Source organism: Ursus maritimus, unplaced genomic scaffold (genome assembly GCF_017311325.1).
Source record: "Ursus maritimus isolate PB19 unplaced genomic scaffold, ASM1731132v1 scaffold_30, whole genome shotgun sequence".
In the NCBI taxonomy this organism is placed as follows: Eukaryota; Metazoa; Chordata; class Mammalia; order Carnivora; family Ursidae; genus Ursus; species Ursus maritimus.
In genome coordinates this window covers 15,207,494-15,219,359 of record NW_024425564.1, presented here as the reverse complement: position 1 = coordinate 15,219,359, position 11,866 = coordinate 15,207,494, and positions in this window count along the sequence as shown.

The window sequence follows — 11,866 nt, the reverse complement described above, 5'->3', positions numbered from 1 at the left end:
CGTACAGTGCTGTCTTAGTTTCAGGTGTGCAATATAGTGACTCGACAGTTCCATACGTCACCCACTGCTCATCACAACACGCGTACTCTTTAATCCCCATCACCTATTGCACCCATCCCCCTCCTGCTCCCCTCTGGTGACCATCAGACTGATCTCTATAATTAAGAGTCTGTTTCTTGAGAAAGACAACTATCATATGATTTCTCTCATCTATGGAACATAAGAACTAGAATGATCAGTAGGGGAAGAAAGGGATAAAGAAAGGGGGGGTAATCAGAAGGGGGAATGAAACATGAGAGACTATGGACTATGAGAAACAAACTGAGGGCTACAGAGGGGAGTGGGGTGGGGGAATGGGATAGACCGGTGATGGGTAGTAAGGAGGGCACATATTGCATGGTGCACTGGGTGTTATACACAACTAATGAATCATCGAGCCTTACATCGAAAACCGGGGATGTACTGTATGGTGACTAACATAATATAATAAAAAATCATTAATAAAAAAAAAAAAAAGAAAGCACTGTGATAACAAGTAAGTCTACAAATAAAGTTTCAGTCTTATCTTCAAAAAAAAAAAAGAGTCTGTTTCTTGCTTTGTCTCTCTCTCTCTCTCCCTTGTTTTTCCTTTTGCTTGTTTGCTTTGCTTTTTAAATTCCACATATGAGTGAAGTCATATGGTATTTGTCTTTCTCTGTCTGACATATTTAATTTAGCATAATACTCTCTAGCTCCATCCATGTCCTTGCAAATGGCAAGATTTTGTTCTTTTTATGGCTGAGTGATATTCCATTGAATATATACGGCATCTTCTTTGTCCATTCCTCAGTTGATGGACACGTGGGCTGCTTGCATATCTTGCTGTAGTAAATAATGCTGCAATAAACACAGGGGTGCACGTGTCCCTTTGAGTTCGTATTCTTGCGTTCTTCGGGTAACTACCTAGTAGTTCAATTGCTGGATCCTAAGATAATTTTATTTTTAACTTTTTGAGAAACTCCATACTGTTTTCCACAGTAGCTGCACCAGTTTGCATTTCCACAAACAGTGCAAGAGGTTTCCTTTCTCTCCACATCCTCACCAACACTGTTGTTTCTTGTGTTGGTGATTTTAGCCATCCTGACAGGTGTGTGGTGATACCTCCTTGTAGATTTGGTTTGCATTTCCCTGATGATCAGTGGTGATGAGAACCTTCTCATGTGTCTGTTGGCCATCTGTATGTCTTCTTTGGAAAAATGTTTATTCATGTCTTCTGCCCATTCTTCAGTTGGATTATTTGGTGTTTTGGGTGTTGAGTTGTATAAGCTCTTTATGTATTTTGGATACTAATCCCTTATTGGATATGTCATTCGCAAATACCTTCTCCCATTCCGTAAGCCGCCTTTTAGTTTTGTTGGTTGTTTCCTTTGCTGTGCAGAAGCTTTTTATTTTGATGAAGTCCAAAGAGTTCATTTTTGCTTTTCTTTCCCTTGCCTCAGGAGACATTATCTAGGAAGAAGTTGCTGAGGCCAATGTCAAAGAAGTTACTGCCTCTGTTCTCTTCTAGGATTTTTATGGTTTCACATCTCACATTTAGGTCTTTAATCCATTTTGAGTTTATTTTTGTGTATGGTGTAGGAAGTGGTCTAGTTTCATTCTTTTGCATGTAGCCGTCCAGTTTCCCCAACACCATTTGTTGGTGAGTCTGTTTTTTTCCCATTGCATATTCTTGCTTCCTTTTTCAAAGATTAATTGACTATGTAATTGTGGGTTTATATCGGGGTTTTCTGTCCTGTTCTATTGATCTATGTGTCCATTTTTGTGCTAGTCTGTGCCTATTTTAATCACTACAGCTTTGTAATACAGCTTGAAGTCCGGAATCGTGATGCCTCCAGCTCTGCTTTTTTGTTTCAAGATAACTTTGACTATTTGAGGTCCTCTGTGGTTCCACACAAATTTTAGAGGAATGTTTGTTCCAGCTCCGTGAAAAATGCTCATGGTATTTTGATAGGGATTGCATTAAATGTGTAGATTGCTTTGGGTAGTATAGATATTTTAACAATATTTGTTCTTCCAACCCATAAACATGGAATATATTTCCATTTCTTTGTGTCCTCTTCAATTTCCTGCATCAGTGTTTTATGATTTTCAGTGTACAGATCTTTCACTTCTTTGGTTAGGTTTATTCTTAGGTATCTTATTATTTTGGGTGTAATTGTAAATGGGATTGTTTTCTTAATGTCTCTTTCTGTTGCTTCATTCTTGGTGTATAGAAATGCAACAGGTTTCTGTACATTGTTTTTGTATCCTGAAACTTCACTGAATTTGTGTGTCTGTTCTAGCAGTTTTTAGGTAGAGTCTTTACGATTTTCTATGTAGAGTATCATGTCATCTGCAAATAGTGAAAGTTTTACTTCTTCCTTACTAATTTGGATGAATTTTATTTCTTTTAGTTGTCTGGTTGCTGCGGCTAGGACTTCCAGGACTATGTTGAATATAAGTGGTGAGAGTGGACATTCGTATCTTATTCCTGACCTTAGGGAAAAAGCTTTCAGGTTTTCCCCATTAAGGATGATGTTGTGGGTTTTAAGTCTATTAAATTTTACGGCACTGCAGCATTAGATAATATGTTATCTAAAGTTCAAAAGAAGTTTTCTTGCTAAACGTTTACTTAGCTTTTGGCCTTAAGCTAAAAGAAAATCAAAGATGCACATAATTATTAGAACCCAGCTAGATACAAGACTACAGTTTTTTTCCAGACTGACAACTCTTCTAGAACATTCATGAAACTCTATGGTGCATGGCCATGAAGACACCAGTCCTCAAGCTTCAGGTCTGCTACTACTTACCATGTAACCGTGGGTGAGAGACTTACCCTCTCTGGGCCTCAGTTCCCTGATGTATGAAATGGGATTAACACCTGGTCGGCCCAACTCACAAAGTTGTGTTTGGATTCAAATGATTTCAAGCCTGTGGAAGTCCTTTGCAGTGTGTGAGGTCGGCCTGCCACAGAGCATTGTTGGTGGCTTTTTATTATTGTTCTCAACGACTCCTCAGAGAGGTCTACAAAAGGACCATGTGGTGCAGGGAGAAATTATCAGAGTGCCTACATTTTACTCTTAACTTCTCATTTCTCTTTCTGTGCGTGGTTGTGGAGTCTGCGACGTGTGTGTGTTTGATGGGAGACTCGCTTGCTCAGCATCAGGTCCAACGCTGTGGTTTGTCTTCCTGACTGCGAAGCCTGGAAAGCTGCAGAACACTGCCCAGCTCCCTCGTGGCCCAGGCTCCACAGCGTTTGAGCTCTGTGTATCGACCGTGTTTCTCGCTGCTGTAAACTTGACTCTTGCACATCTGCCCTACATGCATAGACTGACCGAGCCATAGCCTGGACAACCCAGTGATCTGCCTGTGCCATCTTGTCTCGGTCTCCTGCCTCTGTTGTCATGCCCCCCCCCACCTTCCCCTCACACACCAGGAGGAGTCTTCCTGGGGTGGGGGGCACTTTCCAAATACAAACCAACCAATCAGAGCCCATACCCCCAACCACCCACCTCCTCTATGGGCTGTTACATTCCAGCCACTGTCTACCTGCTCTGATCACCCCAGGGCCAGGGGCAGACAACCAGGAACAGCTCCCATGCCCCCGGGTCTGCAAAAAATTTCCAAACTAGCCCATCCTAAGCCTGCTTACCCCACTTCANNNTCTTTCCCAAAGAAACCACAAGAAAGACTCCTTTTTTAAAAAATGATTATTTATTTGAGGGAGAGAGAGAGAGAACAAGCAGGGGTAACAGCAGAGAGGGAGCAGGGAGCCCAATGCGGGGCTTGATCCCAGGACCCAAGATCATGACCTGAGCTGAAGGCAGACGCTTAACCGACTGAGCCACCCAGGTGCCCCACAAGAAAGGCTCTTATTCATGTTTCCCTTCTCTTCCTCTGCCTCCTGGATGACCCCCGTGCTTCCCGTGTGGTCCTATGTGGTATGCGCTTCTCTTGGGATCAGTGAGAAATAAGCTATCCTTTCAACGACAATCATTTCCTGATCTGTTGGCCTCACCCACCTCCAACTTTCTATTAATACACTGAATTGTAAAACATCTGCGAATCAGCTGCACTCCCAGGAGACTTGGAGTTGGAAGGTTAAGCGGAGAGTAGGTGGGCCATCGACTTGCCGGGTCACCCAGGTGCAGCGTGGCTCTGGAGCTCCAAGTTCAGGACCAACTTCCTGCCCTCTGCTTGGCTGCTAAGGCTCTCTGTTCCCAGAGCCAAGGGATCCTGCGTTTGTGCTTCCTGACCCCACAATGCCCTGAGTGGCAGAGGTAGGGCTCCGTTGTCAGGCTTGGTCTGCAGTGTGATCCTGGGGGCCTTGGCCATGTCCAAGTCTAGACTATATTCCTCTAGCTCTTTGTAAACACCTGATTCTCCAGATTAAATCTCTGTTTAGACTTTCTATTATCTGTAACACAGCCCTGCCTGATTCAATATTTCTTGGTAAATGTATCACATAGGATCCGGTCAGGAGACAGAAGCCACAGGACTCACGTGGACAGAGAAAGTTTAATATGTAGAATTATTGAGTAATACAGGATTCACTCCTAAGAGGGGTAGAAAAAACACTGAAAATACAGCAGTAGCCAACGCAGGTGGCAGCCACTGCTTCTGTGATGGAGGGAGCACATCCCAAGGAAGCGACACGGTTGGACAGGGTTTCCCTCCTCTCCCCATGGCTGAGATCCGGACCTCATTGCAAGGTGTGGCTGAGCTCGCCAAGGGTCACGGACTGGTGTAGGACGCAGCTCGCCTTGGTGCCAGCAAAAATGGCTAGAAAGGCTCCCGCTGGGGTGCACCCTCAGGGTGTCAGCAAGACCCGCTGTGAAGTCACCTGGGCCACCCACAGAACAGCCGGAGGGAAGGTGTTTTGCCCTGTGCCGCTGGTGGGGAAGCTTCCCGAGGGCAGCCAGGGCGTAGGTGCAAGAGGAAAAGGCCATGGATCCAGGGAGAGAAGCCCCTTCCTTTTGCAAGCCTATCCCTCTGGGTCCATTCAGGACAAAGAAACCGCACGGTGATGTGAAACAGGCAAACTTCTATAAAAGGAATTATTAGCCGTATGGGGGATGGGAATAACGAGGGAGAGGCTAGTGAGACACAAAGAGAACTCTGAAAACTACAGGAAGCACAGATAGAAGAAGGAGCGATAGCTCTGGGACTAAAAGAGAGCTCCCCGAGGAAGCAAGCACACCCCACCGAGCGCTGCGCTCCGCACCCTGCTGGTGACGTCACAGCTGCACCTGGGTCAACAGCAGATGTGTTGCTCTGGTGCCTCACCCGCAGAACTTGCTGGAAATCTGTCCTCTAAAGTACCCCCAGAAAGCTGTTCATGGGAGGTGTCTCAGTGGACTTCCTCCGCTGCAAACCTCATGAAGGGCATGCGGGGGGGGGGCCTTCAGTTGCTGTTGGCGGCCGTGCCCTGCAGGACACAGATGCAGCTCCAGAATCACAAAGCAGCTCAGAGCAGGGAAGATTTGGTGATACGAAGCACTAAATTGATCCCTGATAACAGTCTACCCCTTGGCTACTTGGCTTCTAGATGCATTCTTTTACACACATTTGAACTTTTGTGCTCACCCCTTCCCCCCATGAGGAGGCGCAATCGCCGTCATCACCCCTCCTGTTCAGTCATGGTGCCACCGAATATTCTGTCACCTAAAGACTAAGTGATAAAGTTAATTCATATATGAAATAATAATGGAAGGAGAACAGAGAAGATGACACACAAAGATACACATCTAAGCAAAGAGAAAAGAGGCCAGCTGCTTCAGGTCTCCTTTATGTCACTGGACACAGGGCTGTAACTGGTACCCATGGCTTCCTTCTTTCACCTCCCGTTCCGTATTTCCCTTGCCTTCAGCCAGAACCGCAACGGGTCGCTTAGGTCATAACCTGGTAAAATGACCTGAAACTTCATTGGCAAAATGGTCTGAATCCTAACTAGTTCTTCTCCCCTTTTTTGTGTGGGCGGGGGAGAGGTCTGTAGTTTCCTATAAACCTCCACTACGAGGCATGGAAATATTTGGAGTTACCCGAGGAATCCCCTGGGTTCCCCTCGCGTATCGGGACTGATCACTCCAGCCGTCAGAGGGACCTCTCCCTCTACCCAGTGGTTAGTGGCATAATAAGCCCGAAATAGCCTGGTGGCCGTCTCTACCACACCACTCAGTGAAACCGTCACTGTGTCCAACACTGGAAGCACTAGCCCTTGGACTGTGATCTCCAAACCAGCAGAGCTCAGAGATGCTGGGACAAGAAGCACACTCTCTGCGAGCGAGTTACTAGTGACGATGGCGAGAAGAGCAGCTCTACTTCCATTTCTTGATTCCTAGATCCGTGGATCTTAGCAAAAGAGAAACATCCTTTAAGACAGAATCCCGTTCTTTGGTGTGCTGTGTCCCAACTGGCATTCCAACTGAGTCTTCACGAAGACATGCCCCCTTCCAGCTCGGCCAGCCGGCTGCTTCCCGCTGAGGGAGTATACGGCTAATTTCATGGCAGGAGACCATCACCGCACTTCCTTCGCTGTGAAGTGATTTCCTTGATCAGAAGCCATGCTGTGCAGAATACCACGACCGTGAACGAGGCATTCCAGAGTCCACAGTGGCAGCCCTGCCAGAGACAATACAGAGAAGTGAGGCATAGCTGTATCCTGAACATGCGGTCCAGTCCTGTGAGGATGCCCTCTGTCCCCTCCATGATGGAAGAGCGCCAGCGTAACCACTCTGCCCCAGGTGGCTGGCTCGTCTCCACAGGGAATGGTGCCATCCTGGGGACTCAGGGTTGGTCTCTGCTGCTGGTAGATTAGGCCCTCAGAAAAGATCCAGGCTGTCTAACCTAGAGCCAAGAGATCCAGTGGAGTTCTCCTGATCCCACAACTGCTTGGCTGAGATAGAGGTAGACACCCCCTTGCCAGATTCATCCTATAGCGTTTTTCTAGGAATCACTTCTAGGATCTTAGAGCCTATTCTTCCAGATCTTTCTCAGCATTGAATTTCTTGTATTAAATCCTTTCTGTTTAAATTTTCTCTCTTCTGCAATTAAACCTTGTGTGTTATAGTGTTTTATAATTAACTATTTGTACAATAGTACAATCGTATGTGAATATATTTGATATGCCTGATTAGTTTTTTTAACCAATGGATATGCATGATTTAAAATTTTTTAGAGACTTTTACCTAGAGAGCATGCAGTGGTCCCTCGTGGGCATAAAGATTTACGGGACTTCTGGAACACTGTAATAGTTATTAACGGGTTATTTGAACCGAGCTCAAATTTGCTCTAGGCTCGTGAAGCATGGAGCATGGCTCTCTGCCATGGCCACATGCTCGTGTGACCCCTGACACAGGTGTGAGCAGTTGTTTGAACATGCTGCCCTCCTAGGGGAAAGTGGTTGCTGCTTCCTCCCCCTCCTCCCCCTCCTCCCCCATCACTCCTCCTCTCCTTTCCCTTTCCCCTCTTTCTTCTCCTCCTTCTTCTTCTTTTTCTTTCCAAATCACCCTTAGGTCAGATTCCTTTTCCTATGCCTGGACTATATATCTCAGACAGACGCCTTAACCTTTATGATTTTAATGGATGGTCTTATGGTACAAAAAGTTACGTTGGGTCTCAATCAAGCCTTTAAGGTCAGTTTTAGTCTTTCGCTGCTTTCCAACTTCACCTGACGTGGGTGCAGAGACACACAGTGGACAGGGAGCCACACGGCTGCTCGGCCATTTCTCTGCCACAAAGCTCCCCTCCACTCCACTCTCCCTGCCACCTCTAACTCCCAGAGTGGGCGGAGGGGAGAGAGGAGACTCAGGAAAATGACACGGGACATGTGCCAGTGTCATATCGGTGGCCTCTGGAAGTGGCCTTTCTCCCACAGGTGGCCTTGTGAGTCCCTTAGAGACCCCTCCTCCTAGGACCCTCCCAGTGCTCCACAGCCGGGGCAGGCTGTGTCCCCCCTGCTTGGCCATGGCCAGCATCCTCTCAGCTGCCACTCTCGGAGGCAGACCCCACTTCGACTCTGTCTCTCCTAGTGGCAGGTCCCTCGGGCACGGTCCCATCAGAACGGATCACTCTGGCTGCTTTCTCCACAGTCCATTCGCCTCCACTCCCCGGTCCTGCTGCTGCAGAAGCCGGCTCTCTTCCGTCGGCCATCGGGCAGCTCCAGCCACCTCTGCCTTGGGCTTCTTCAGGCACTGGGATTTGTGTCCATGTGAAGTTCTCTGAAGGTGCCCCTCCCCTGACCAGATGTGGATGGGAAGCCCACCCCTCCCGCCACACACAGCCTCCCACAGACCCTCCCCAGAAGCCCTCGTTCCCCACCAGGCTCTTCTGATCAGTCCCAACGTGGGCAGGAAGTGTGGCATGGACAGAGCTGGCAGGGCTGGAAAACATCTGTCTGCTCTACAAGGTTGGCTCTTCTCCTAAGAATGTGTCCCTAGTTTTTGTTGTTGTTTCTGTGTGTGTTGGGTTTTGGTTTGGGTTGTGCTTTTATTTTGTTGTTCTGGGTTTGGCCCAGAAAATAAGAAGACAGGAAAAGCGGCATCTCGACACGGGCTTACATTAGAATCTTCCTCTCTTGGCTCCAAGACACATTCGGGTTCTTCACGTGGGTATTGTTCTAAGAATTCTTAGAGGTCAGCAGGCTCACATGTTAGCATTATGCCTATTTTTCCACTAAGAAAACGAAGGCAAAGGAAACTAAGGGGCTTGCAGGGGCCACACAGGGAGTTATCCCCGGAGGCTCATTTGAATTCAGCATTTCCCCACATTATTTTAACAGTCTACACCCACCGAAGAGCATTGCCCTTCCATGTCCTAGCACATCCGTATAGTATCACAACGATATGAACCAGACTGGAAACAGGTTGTCAGCCAACGTTGCTCATAGACATAGACCTGGTATATGGGGAGCATTGCGGCTGGTTGCGACATTTCTCACTCATTTGTAACCCACGCCACCATCACCTTAACACCTAGATTACGTGGGCCTGAATCTCTACCCCAGAACTTGTCCAAGTTCAGTGCCATCGCCAGGGTTTCTCCTGGTTCCCTCTCGTCCCATGCACTCTGCAGGTGAATTCATTCTGCAGTGTATCCTTCCCCGGGCACATAGCCCTTCCTGGGCCCAGTGTGGGTCTGGCCCTTCCTGGATCTCCACCAACGAAACAGCACACACACGGAGCCTCTGTGTCCCCAACACATTTCCTGAGGACATGAGGAGAGGAAGGAAGTTTTCATCAGACTAAAGTCAACGCTCCTATTCCTGATGTTTTTCAGCTCCGAGACCAGGCAGTGCCCACCAGCCACACCCTCCCCGGCCTGCCCCCCAGCTGCACCAGCGCCCCAGGTCAGCTCAGCTCCTTTCTCCCCATTTACATCATTCCTTCCTCCATAATTGCTGCCGGGAGCTCTGAATTCCTCCCGTTCGATTTCATAGAGTAACTCTTCAGCTCTCCCCGCCCTGATGCCCAGATCAGCTCTGCACTCTTCTGGACAAATCCAGATCAAGAGGCTTGGCCGAAATAAAGGGGAGCTTTTTCATTAATGGCACAACATTCCGTGTTTACTTGCTAACACGTCCTTTAAGAGAATCCAACCTCCTCAAAAAACAGATGGATTTGATTTCAAACAGCAATTTGTTTCTTTTTTTTTTTTTTTAATATGCTATATTTATTGAAGGAGGGCCAGGGAGGCCCCCACTTGGTAAGACTTTATATTTCAAGCTGGTTAGATTGATGAGGGTATTTTAAATCATGTAAATGAGAATTTCCAATCCATGCGACCCCTGCTCCCGGCGATGAAGACAAAGTAGCAGAATTCACTTAACTACGTCACAGGTATCTTTCAGTCAAGATGGGACGGCTAAAATCAAATGACCCTGAAGGAGCAATGAAGATGTTCAGGGCAGATATAATAAAAGAAGCGGTGAAAGAAAGTAAATTTCTTGTGCCTCCATACCGCACGTGTGCCCAGGTCTCCCTTCCAGCGGATTCGGGCCCTGCGGATTGATCCCACGTCACGCGTCATTCCTTGTCTCACCCTCTGCCTCTCCGTAGACTTCCTGAACACTTCCTGCCGGGCATCCACGTCTCACAATCCAGAAACAGTTTCTTTTGTTGTCAGTCAGCCTACTCCCCAAAGCCCCCAAATGGGTTTCTCAAGTTGGCACATTTTAGGTGCCCGTTCTCCCAATAGACCCCAGGCCTCACTAATCTGCAATGGTCATTCCACAGGACAGATTTGCTTTCCTGTGTGACCATCAAAGCATTCCTTCTTCCCTTTCCAAAAAGAAAAAAAAAGTCAAATCGTGTCTAAGCCAACTAGTACACTGTTCCTTCTTTCCATTCCTGGTTTCTTTTCCCCCCTCAGTCAAGCATTTTATCTCTGCTCTTGAGGCTAATGGCCCCAAATTAGTACCAAGCGTCCTATTTAAGTCACTTTTAAAATAGCAATAATGAGGAGCGCCTGGGTGGCTTAGTCGTTAAGCGTCAGCCTTTGGCCCAGGGCGTGATCCCAGGGTCCTGGCATCGAGCCCCACATCAGGCTTCTCCACTGGGAGCCTGCTTCTTCCTCTCCCACTCCCCCTGCTTGTGTTCCCTCTCTCGCTGCCTCTCTCTCTCTCTTTCTGTCAAATAAACAAATAAAATCTTTTTAAATAAATAAATAAAATAAAATAGCAATAATGGAATTGGAATGTAGCTTTTACCAGGAGGAGGAGGAGGAAGAAGAGGAAGAAGAAGAGGAAGAGGAAGAAAGAGGAAAGAAAGAAAAAAGGAAAGGAAGGGAGGGAGGAAGGGAGGGAAGGAGGGATGGAGGAAAGAAGGAAGGAAGGAAGGAAGGAAGGAAGGAAGGAAGGAAGGAAGGGAGGGAGGAAGGAAGGGAGGAAGGAAATGTCAAGAAACTGGGCATTAAGGCAGGCCAGCTTTGAGTCACACCAGAGTCCTTTTTTCTCTCCCACAGACACAATTTCCATCCCGAAAGCCTTTCTCTGTCAGTGATCTATTGCTTTCAGGCTAGCTTTGTGTAGAAAGCAAGTAATTTAGGGGCACCATAAAAGCTTATTGATTACCAATGGTCCACTCTGTGGTACGTACTTAGGCAAGGAGAAAGAAGGAAAAATATACATAAGCCCCAAGTTTACCTCTGCAGAAATAAATGGACCAAATACCAATATGGCACCTTCCCAGCCCAGATCATTTCTTGCACTCATTAAAATTCAAAAGCAGTGATCCAAGTGTGTCCTGGAGGAAACTTCCCAGAGTCTCACTAATGGATCTCTCTAGCCTCCCTCTCCACCTCCAGCCAAGGCTCTCGGAGAGAAGAAGGGGAAGAAAGACAGCGGCTCTCACCTGGAGCAGGTCTCAGAATCACCTCCGAGGCCCGTGAAACCACAGCTCGCTCACCCCACCCTCCCAGGTCAGGGCCAGCCCAATAACTCGCATTTCTAACCAGTGCCTGGTAATGCTGGCGCTGCGGGCCCCTCCCTGAGAACCACCGGTTACGAAGCTGTCAACTATGGTGGTTAAGAACACAGACCCTGCAAGTCAGGCTGCCCGGATCCAAGCTCTTTCTCCACCCCCCTCACTGTGTGGCCCTGGGCAATTACTTGTTGGTGCCTCAGTGTACTCACCTGTAAAATGGGAATTAAGGCTACAGTCCTACTGCATAGCATTGTCAAGAGAATGAATGCACTTATGTGGATAAAGCACTTAGAACAAACCTGGCACATGGTAAGAATCATGTACACGCATTAGCTAATATTACATATTTTTAAATTTAGATGATCGCATTGTTTGTTCCGTGACCCCAGTCTGGCCCAGAGTAAGGAAACCCGGTCTGCCAAATGTCT